The sequence below is a fragment of the Porites lutea genome, chromosome 1, assembly GCF_958299795.1.
Source record: "Porites lutea chromosome 1, jaPorLute2.1, whole genome shotgun sequence".
Taxonomy (NCBI): Eukaryota; Metazoa; Cnidaria; class Anthozoa; order Scleractinia; family Poritidae; genus Porites; species Porites lutea.
The window spans coordinates 25,086,298-25,093,797 of NC_133201.1; positions in this window are offsets into that span (position 1 = coordinate 25,086,298).

Here is a 7,500-nt window from a genome sequence, read left to right on the forward strand (position 1 = left end):
CGCATTCGTGCAATCTTAGTGACTCAATAACGATTTGTATACATTTTAGAGCTTGAAATACAAACGAAATTCAAACAACTTACCTTATTGAATAGTGGAAATCATCCAAAAGAGGAGAATTCCAAACATTGTAACCAAGGATCAATAACACTCTATTCTTACCTTGAATGGTTTTGCTCAGATTTTGTCAATTTAGACAAGCCTGTATCAGGGAAAAAAGTGTAATAACCAGACCCAAGGGCAATAACGGTCCCATCCGTGATAACATTTGAACCCAAGCGTAATGGAAGCACTACTTATACCCGAGTTTAATTAAAATATCATCTGTTATATACTTTGGTTCCATCTGAAGTAGTCCAACATTTGAACTATGAGATATGCCCTTAAAAGTCTACATCAATGAGCCAATGAAACCATTAATTCTAGATGACTCACCAAGCTTATTGAACGGGAGAAATGGCCAGCCCCAAGACTCTTCCATTAGCTATTGGTTTTGTTTTGGCAATCGCTGGAGGATGTGAAATTTAAATGCACATGTAGGTGTTGGTTTCGGTATGGTGACGTGATTTGACAATTTGTATCAGCTCTTATTGGCCATAGTTTGTTGTTGCTATAAACTGGTTTGAGTGTAGAGCTTATTTACCAATAGGGGCTTAATTACACTTGGGTTCAAATGTTATATCTGATGGAACCTATCACGCTTGGTACCAGTCTGCACTCGTTTGTTCTACAAACGTCCAACTCTAGCTACCTTAGTTTTTAAGCTGTGGGAGGGAAGTTGTACGGGAAGTTTAAATAATCGTTCGGTCTGACAGGTATGTTTGAGGACGAAGTCCGGACGCCTCTGCCTCTCCTTCTTGATAAGCCACTGGAAAAATAAAGCGCATCAGGGTGTTTTTTTTAGCCACTCTACGTCTAATTAAATGGATCATTTGGATACAATGTTGAGAAATTGAATTTTTCGTAACTGACTTTGCGATATTTACAGGAACTGGCTGTTGAAACATTTCTAATTGCATATTCAACTGCTTTTACCGCGTTAGGAGCGCAGAATGTTTCTCTGAAAATGGTCGCCCTTTCTAATCAACTCACTTCATCTTTATAATGAAACTTCTTTTCACAGGTTCCTACAAAACAACAACATTACACAGCTTCCGCCCAGAATATTTTCAAATGTCCCTGCTATAAGCTGGAGTGTAGAGCTAATTTACAAATAGGGTTCAATTTTTTTTGGATGGAATCTATTACGCTTGGCACCAGTTATTACACTTGTAAATCTTGTAAATCTTGTAAATATCTTATTATCCACTCCCCACAGGGTTTTTCAGGGATAATTTACAACACTGGTTGGGGGACTTTGCCAGACTGCTTAAGGTGCAGTTTACAAGTAATGAAGGAATGAGTGATGATGCCCCCATACATGAGTGTGAAAGTGAGATAGACCACTTCACCGGGCACTACGTGCCCTGCTCTTTACGAAGAGTGTGTGGGTTCTTTAACGTCCCACAGATTTATTACATTGTGCCTTCTGCAAACGTTCAACTCTACCTACCTTAGTTTTTAAGCTTCGGAGGGAAGTTGTACGGGAAGTTTAAATAATACTCCGGTCGATTTGGCGGATATGTTCGGGGACGAAGTCCGGACGCCTCTGCCTCCCCCTCTGGATAAGCCACTGGAAAAGTAAAGCGCTTCAGGGTTTTTTTAGTAACTCTACGTCTAATTAAATGGATTATTTGGATACAATGTTCAGAAAATGAACTTTTCGTAACTGTCTTTATTTGCGATATTTACAGGAACTGGCTCTTGAAACACTTCTCTCTAACTGCATATTCAAATGCCTTTACCGCGTTATCAAGGGCGTAGCCACGGGCACCCCAGAACTCCCCTAGCTACGCTCCTGGTTATGAGTGCAGAATGTTCCTCTGAAACTTGTCGCCCTTTCTGATCACACTCGCTTCATCTCTCTAATGAGTTCAAGTTCAAGTTCAAGTTCATTTATTCACACTTATTCAATTACAATACAACAACAATAAGGAAAAAAAAGAAGAAATAAAAAAACAGAGCCAACTATACATCGAATTAAACATAACAAAGGAAAAGAGTGTGTAGCAGCCAAAGGAGCCAAGCTTTCGAGTTGGCTACTACCACATAGCGGTTACAAGTGGGTGGAGCTTATACAGTACTACTACTACTAATAATAATAAAACTATTTAGATTAAATAATTAAATAAATAGAACTAAGTAACAGATTAGAGTTGTTCAAGATGCCTGACTGTCAAGTAGAAAGAATTTATATTCTTTTTTAAAACTATTCTAGGGGAGACAATTTTCGTAGGTGTTGCTTCCCAGGTCTGTGATGTCACTACACTAAACCTTGCTAGGCCATAATTAGTTCTGGAAAACGGTCTGCACAGGTTTTGATTAGTGGCATACCTAGTATTATAGTTACGGACAGCTGAAGCCGGTTGAACTAAGTCATAGAGGGCAGGAGGTGTATCCTTTTTTTGATATTGAATTTTATGCACAAGAGCGCCAATTTTTAATTTAAAGATATTCTCTTACTTTAAGATTTCTAATAGTGTAAAGTACGGTGTGGGACTTTCTCTTTTATTTGCAAAGAAGATGCAGCGAATACAATTATTTTGACTTATTTTGATTTTATTTAACTTAGTTTGGTATGCGTTACCCCAGCTCATTAATCCATACGTTAGATACGGATATATGAGAGTATAGTACAGTTGTTTGAGTGTACTTATAGGCACATAATGTCTAAGCTTAAATAAAATTCCAATGTTTTCTGTTATTTTGTTGTTAATGTGCTGGAGCTGAGCATCCCATTTTAGATGTTTATCAATAAAGACACCCAAATATTTAATCTGGGAGTTTTGCTCTATATTACAAGCTGTTATTCTGATATTTGTTTTCTTCTTAAGTGAAGTAATTATCATGTAATTAGTCTTCTTAAAGTTAATGGACAGCATATTTGCTTCACAGAATTTTAAGACCTTTCCAAGTTCTTCATTGATTACTGATTGTAATTGTTCTGGGTCTTTTGAAGAATAAAACATATTTGTATCATCTGCAAAAATCCTAAAAGTTAATTTCTTTGAAGACTTGGGCAAGTCGTTAATATACAATAGAAACAACAGTGGACCTAGTGTGGAGCCTTGGGGTACACCACATGTGATGGTTTTCAGGCTAGATTCTGTGTTACCAACTTTGACATATTGCTTACGATTAGTTATATAGCTTGAGAACCATGCATAGGGGAACCCTCGGATCCCATACTTATATAATTTTTGTAAGAGAATATGGTGGTTAATGAAAGTTCTTTTTGCAGGTACCTACAAAATAACAACATTACACAGCTTCCGCTTGGCATATTTTCAAATGTCCCTGAGTTAAAAGCATTGTAAGTTCCATTTTTTGTTGTTGTTGCTAATGATCAAGGCTAAATCAGTACACATGTGTGAAAAATAAAAAAACTAGAACAAAAGCAAACTAATAATTCGAATATTTCGTCCGAATTGCAAGAACATCATCAGCGATGTACTTAGTTCTTGCGTAGTCCAGGCACAAAAAAGATCTGGCGGTCTCACCAATGTAAATTTCAAGGTATTGTTTGGCTATTTAAAATCCTCTCTGATAGGACTATGTAAACAACTAAGTTACGTAACCGTATCTCATTATAAAGAGACATTGTATATACTAGAATATCTTAAGCCAGCTTTAGACGTCATCACCAGCAGTGAAAAAAGCTGATACTCTTGCCTTATAACTGTTACGAATTTCGAATTTTTAATGTAATTTCCAGACCCCTTGTCAATTTTGTATAAATGGTGTCGACATAATCTGGTTAGGTCACTCTATATCACTTTTAAAAATGCACGTTGACTAGCATACGAAACGTCTAGTTTATAGACAATGTATACCAGTGCAAAATTAGTCACAGTTTTCATCTCCGGGTGTTTGTGTCTTATTTAAGAACAAGAGGCATCTTTACTTTCCAGTAACCTGGAAAACGGCTCGTTTGTAGAGTAATATTGACAATCTTGAAGCGACGAATGCACTCGCTGAGTTGATTTTGATAGCATCGGGATCAAGTAGATAAGGCTTTTGCGATAAGCTCTTAATCTAACTGCATACAACAACATGTCTTACCCCATTGTTTTGACAGTTCCATACGCGACCACACTCACAATCTAGATCTTAGTAATCTGAGAGGAAAATTTGCTAATTCTTCAAGCGCACACAGTTCTGTTTGGAACAGTTTCCAAATATGAATTTCCTGCTCAATATATTAATTTTATGGTCGTATAAAGAGTTTTCTAATCACCCCGATGAACACTAAGTAATATTTTGGCAAAATGCGTTCATAAGAAGCATTACAACTTCTGTCCCAAACTTGAAAACAGCAAGGCCAGAAAAAAAACCTTACGCCACCCCCTTTTTGTTATTTTTTTTTTTCCTTTACGCTTCGCCAGTTCCTTATTAACCATAGGGACACGGGGACGCCCAAGCTCCTCGATGAACTCCCCAAAATAGCAAACAGGTACTTATCAAGGTTGTCGATAATAGGGGGGAGAATACGTCCGAGAGTGTGCCCTTCTAGCATTTTGGCCACTTGACAAGTGAGGCAAATGGGTGTCCTCTTCGACTTCCTTGAGAGATTTTTGTGTGGAGAGTGAATGTACGTTAACACTCTTAAGACGGATGGAAAAACTTGTATGTTGCAGTTACAACTTATAGGCAAACGCCGAATGCAAACTGTAACATTCGAAATCAAGGCATTATTCTTTCTTTTTTCTTCTATTTAGGTTAAAACCTTCAATTAGATCAAAAACATCGGTTTGAATTGATATACTAATTATTCAACAATAAATGTCTTTTTAAAGGCTATTTGATCATCCGATTTCCCGCCAAGAAGAGACAGGCTGCTTATAAAAGCAATGTTAGCCATGCGACTTTTCGTAGAAGAACTTTTGGGGCTATAGTTCGCGGACTATAAGAAAAGCAAAAAGTGGTTGTTTTCAAAGGAATAAAACAACAAAACTCGCTTACCACCTTTTTGGACAACAGAAAGGTTTCGTTTTAATGGAGACTTTAGAGTTCAATGATTTACTGAGATTTTTTGGGACTCTGCGGTAACTCAGGCTCTGTAAGAAAGAGTGGCTGCCTCAATTACTAGCATTCTTTTCAGCCTTTATCATTTTTATTATTATCGACACAACATATTCGAGTTAAATCATTCTTGTCTACAGTATGTTAAGGATGACTTATTTTTGCAGGTTTTTGTCGAATAACAGAATTGAAAAGCTTCCATCTGGCTTATTGTCAAATCTCCCTAAGATGGAAAGTTTGTAAGTATATTTTTTAGTTGTTTACGGGTCATGAACTAAACACTAGGCGAGTACTACGAAAAATATAGACACAGTAGCATGTATACGGTAACTATAGCGAGCTTAAGCAACGAGAACGTTGACGTCCCGGCTATAATGAATGGCAATCAGAAGTTGCATTTTTCGCTTGATGGGAAGCTTCTTTCAAGGTCGTAACATGGTATATCCGGGGCCCACTGATCCCTATTTTCTTTCGGTTATTTTGATCCCTGAACCCCATTTTCCCCAAAATTTTGATCCCTGAGCCCTGATAAAAGAATTGATCCCATCCATGTGTTTACACAAAATTTTAACTTACGCAACTTTGTTTATCTCCAAATGTAGAATATAGAGCATGCTCAAATGGGCTGATGAGTAAAACATTAACTGATGAGTAAAACATTAACTTTAATTTTTGAATAGATAATCCCATATTCTTTGGCTGCGTCTTGAACTGTAGGTTGTCTTTCACTCCCTTGAACCTCTTTCAGCAGATCGACTTCTCCATATGCCGACGCATTCCTTCTGAACATTCTCAGAGCAAGTGGAAGTGTACCAGGTCTTTCTTTAATTGGTCTTCCCTCTCGTTCGTTGCTGTCGTACACCCCGTCCGAATTCTTTCGCAAAGCTTTGCAATGCCTTCCTTTGACGCTCCTTTCCCTCCGCGCTCGTTTCCTCGTCACTATCATCCTTAAGGTGTAATCTTGCCGTGCGACTTTCCAAGCCATTCCGGTGCCTTCGGACCCAGCTTTCTCTGTGTGTAATGGCTTTAAGGACCGGTATAGAAGATAAACGAGGATTGGTGAAGGCCTTTCTATTGATTCTAAAAGGCAGCTGGGCCGCCGCGATGCGTATTCGTTCGGAGCGGGTGTTCTCACTCCACTAAAAAATTCAGGCTCCAAATCTAAGGTGGTGATACCTTTCGGGGCCAACCATTACATAAGCCGAGGCCGTATAGCCCAAAGGGCCGAAAAAATTATTGTAGATCAATATTGTCACTAAAGTCTGTAAATTTTGTGCAAAACAAAATAGCCACTGCACGCGCGAATGAGGTCTGGAAAAGTCTTGCATGAAAAAATAACCCATCCCCGGCTCAAAAATCAAATAGTGGGATGCTGAGTGCTATAATATATTAAATTCCTGCATACTCTGCTGCTTTTACCTAGTATGCAACATTCCTTTCACCAATTCAACCGTTTATTTTATACAAAAAAAACTAAAGAAAATAAACTATAACGGTTTTGTTACTTTTATTTCACCGAGGTAAGTCGTTGGTGTCCCACTTATTTTCACTAATTCTACACTGTAATTTCAGACTATTTATCATACAAGCGTTTATCAGTTATACAGTAATGGAATGTGTCCTTTACTTTTCCGACCCAATACTAGTACTGGTAGGTGAACCGATCTCGGTTTCTCATCAGAGTTCGAGATAACCCTAAAACTCCATGCAATTAGAGCAGATTTATTAAATTGCAAGAAAGCATTTATTTTGCACCAAAGCGCGCGAATTCATTGTACTTTTGTATTCTACTTTTGACGTCCATTCTAATTATTTAAGTACTTTTAAGAGTTAAGTTACACGTCAAAAAATACGAACCTCGATTTATAGTCGCCTTAGGACTTGCTTGAGGCGATGAGGCAATCGGGACCTATACAGCAAATTCCGCTTTCAATGAATCGGTTTGTCTATTGTCCTGGCGGTTTGATGGGCCGAAAAACTCTATGCTTGGACCCTTGCTAGGAGTAAATCAGTCAAGGAAGTACTTACGTACCTTTCTCTGTCACAGGATTTCTTTTTGTCCTTTTTCTTCTTCCCCATTTCTCGCCAAAAAATATGTATAAATCGCTTTCTCTGCCTTCTGGCGTTGACAGCGCGTTGAGGAGTTGCGTTACAAAGCGAGAAAAGTGACTTGAGATTCATATTACGGTGCCCTCAACAATCAATAAATTAAGAATATGATACCACGTTTTCGTCAAACAACCAGGACTTCGTATGACAGAAACTGCCGCCAGCCCCCGCGCCAGCCGGAAGCAAGAATAGGTAATGTACCTCGGCCAGGAAATTCTATGGACAAACCTCATTAAGCGGAAATTATATTGTGATAAGAGATTTTTAGAC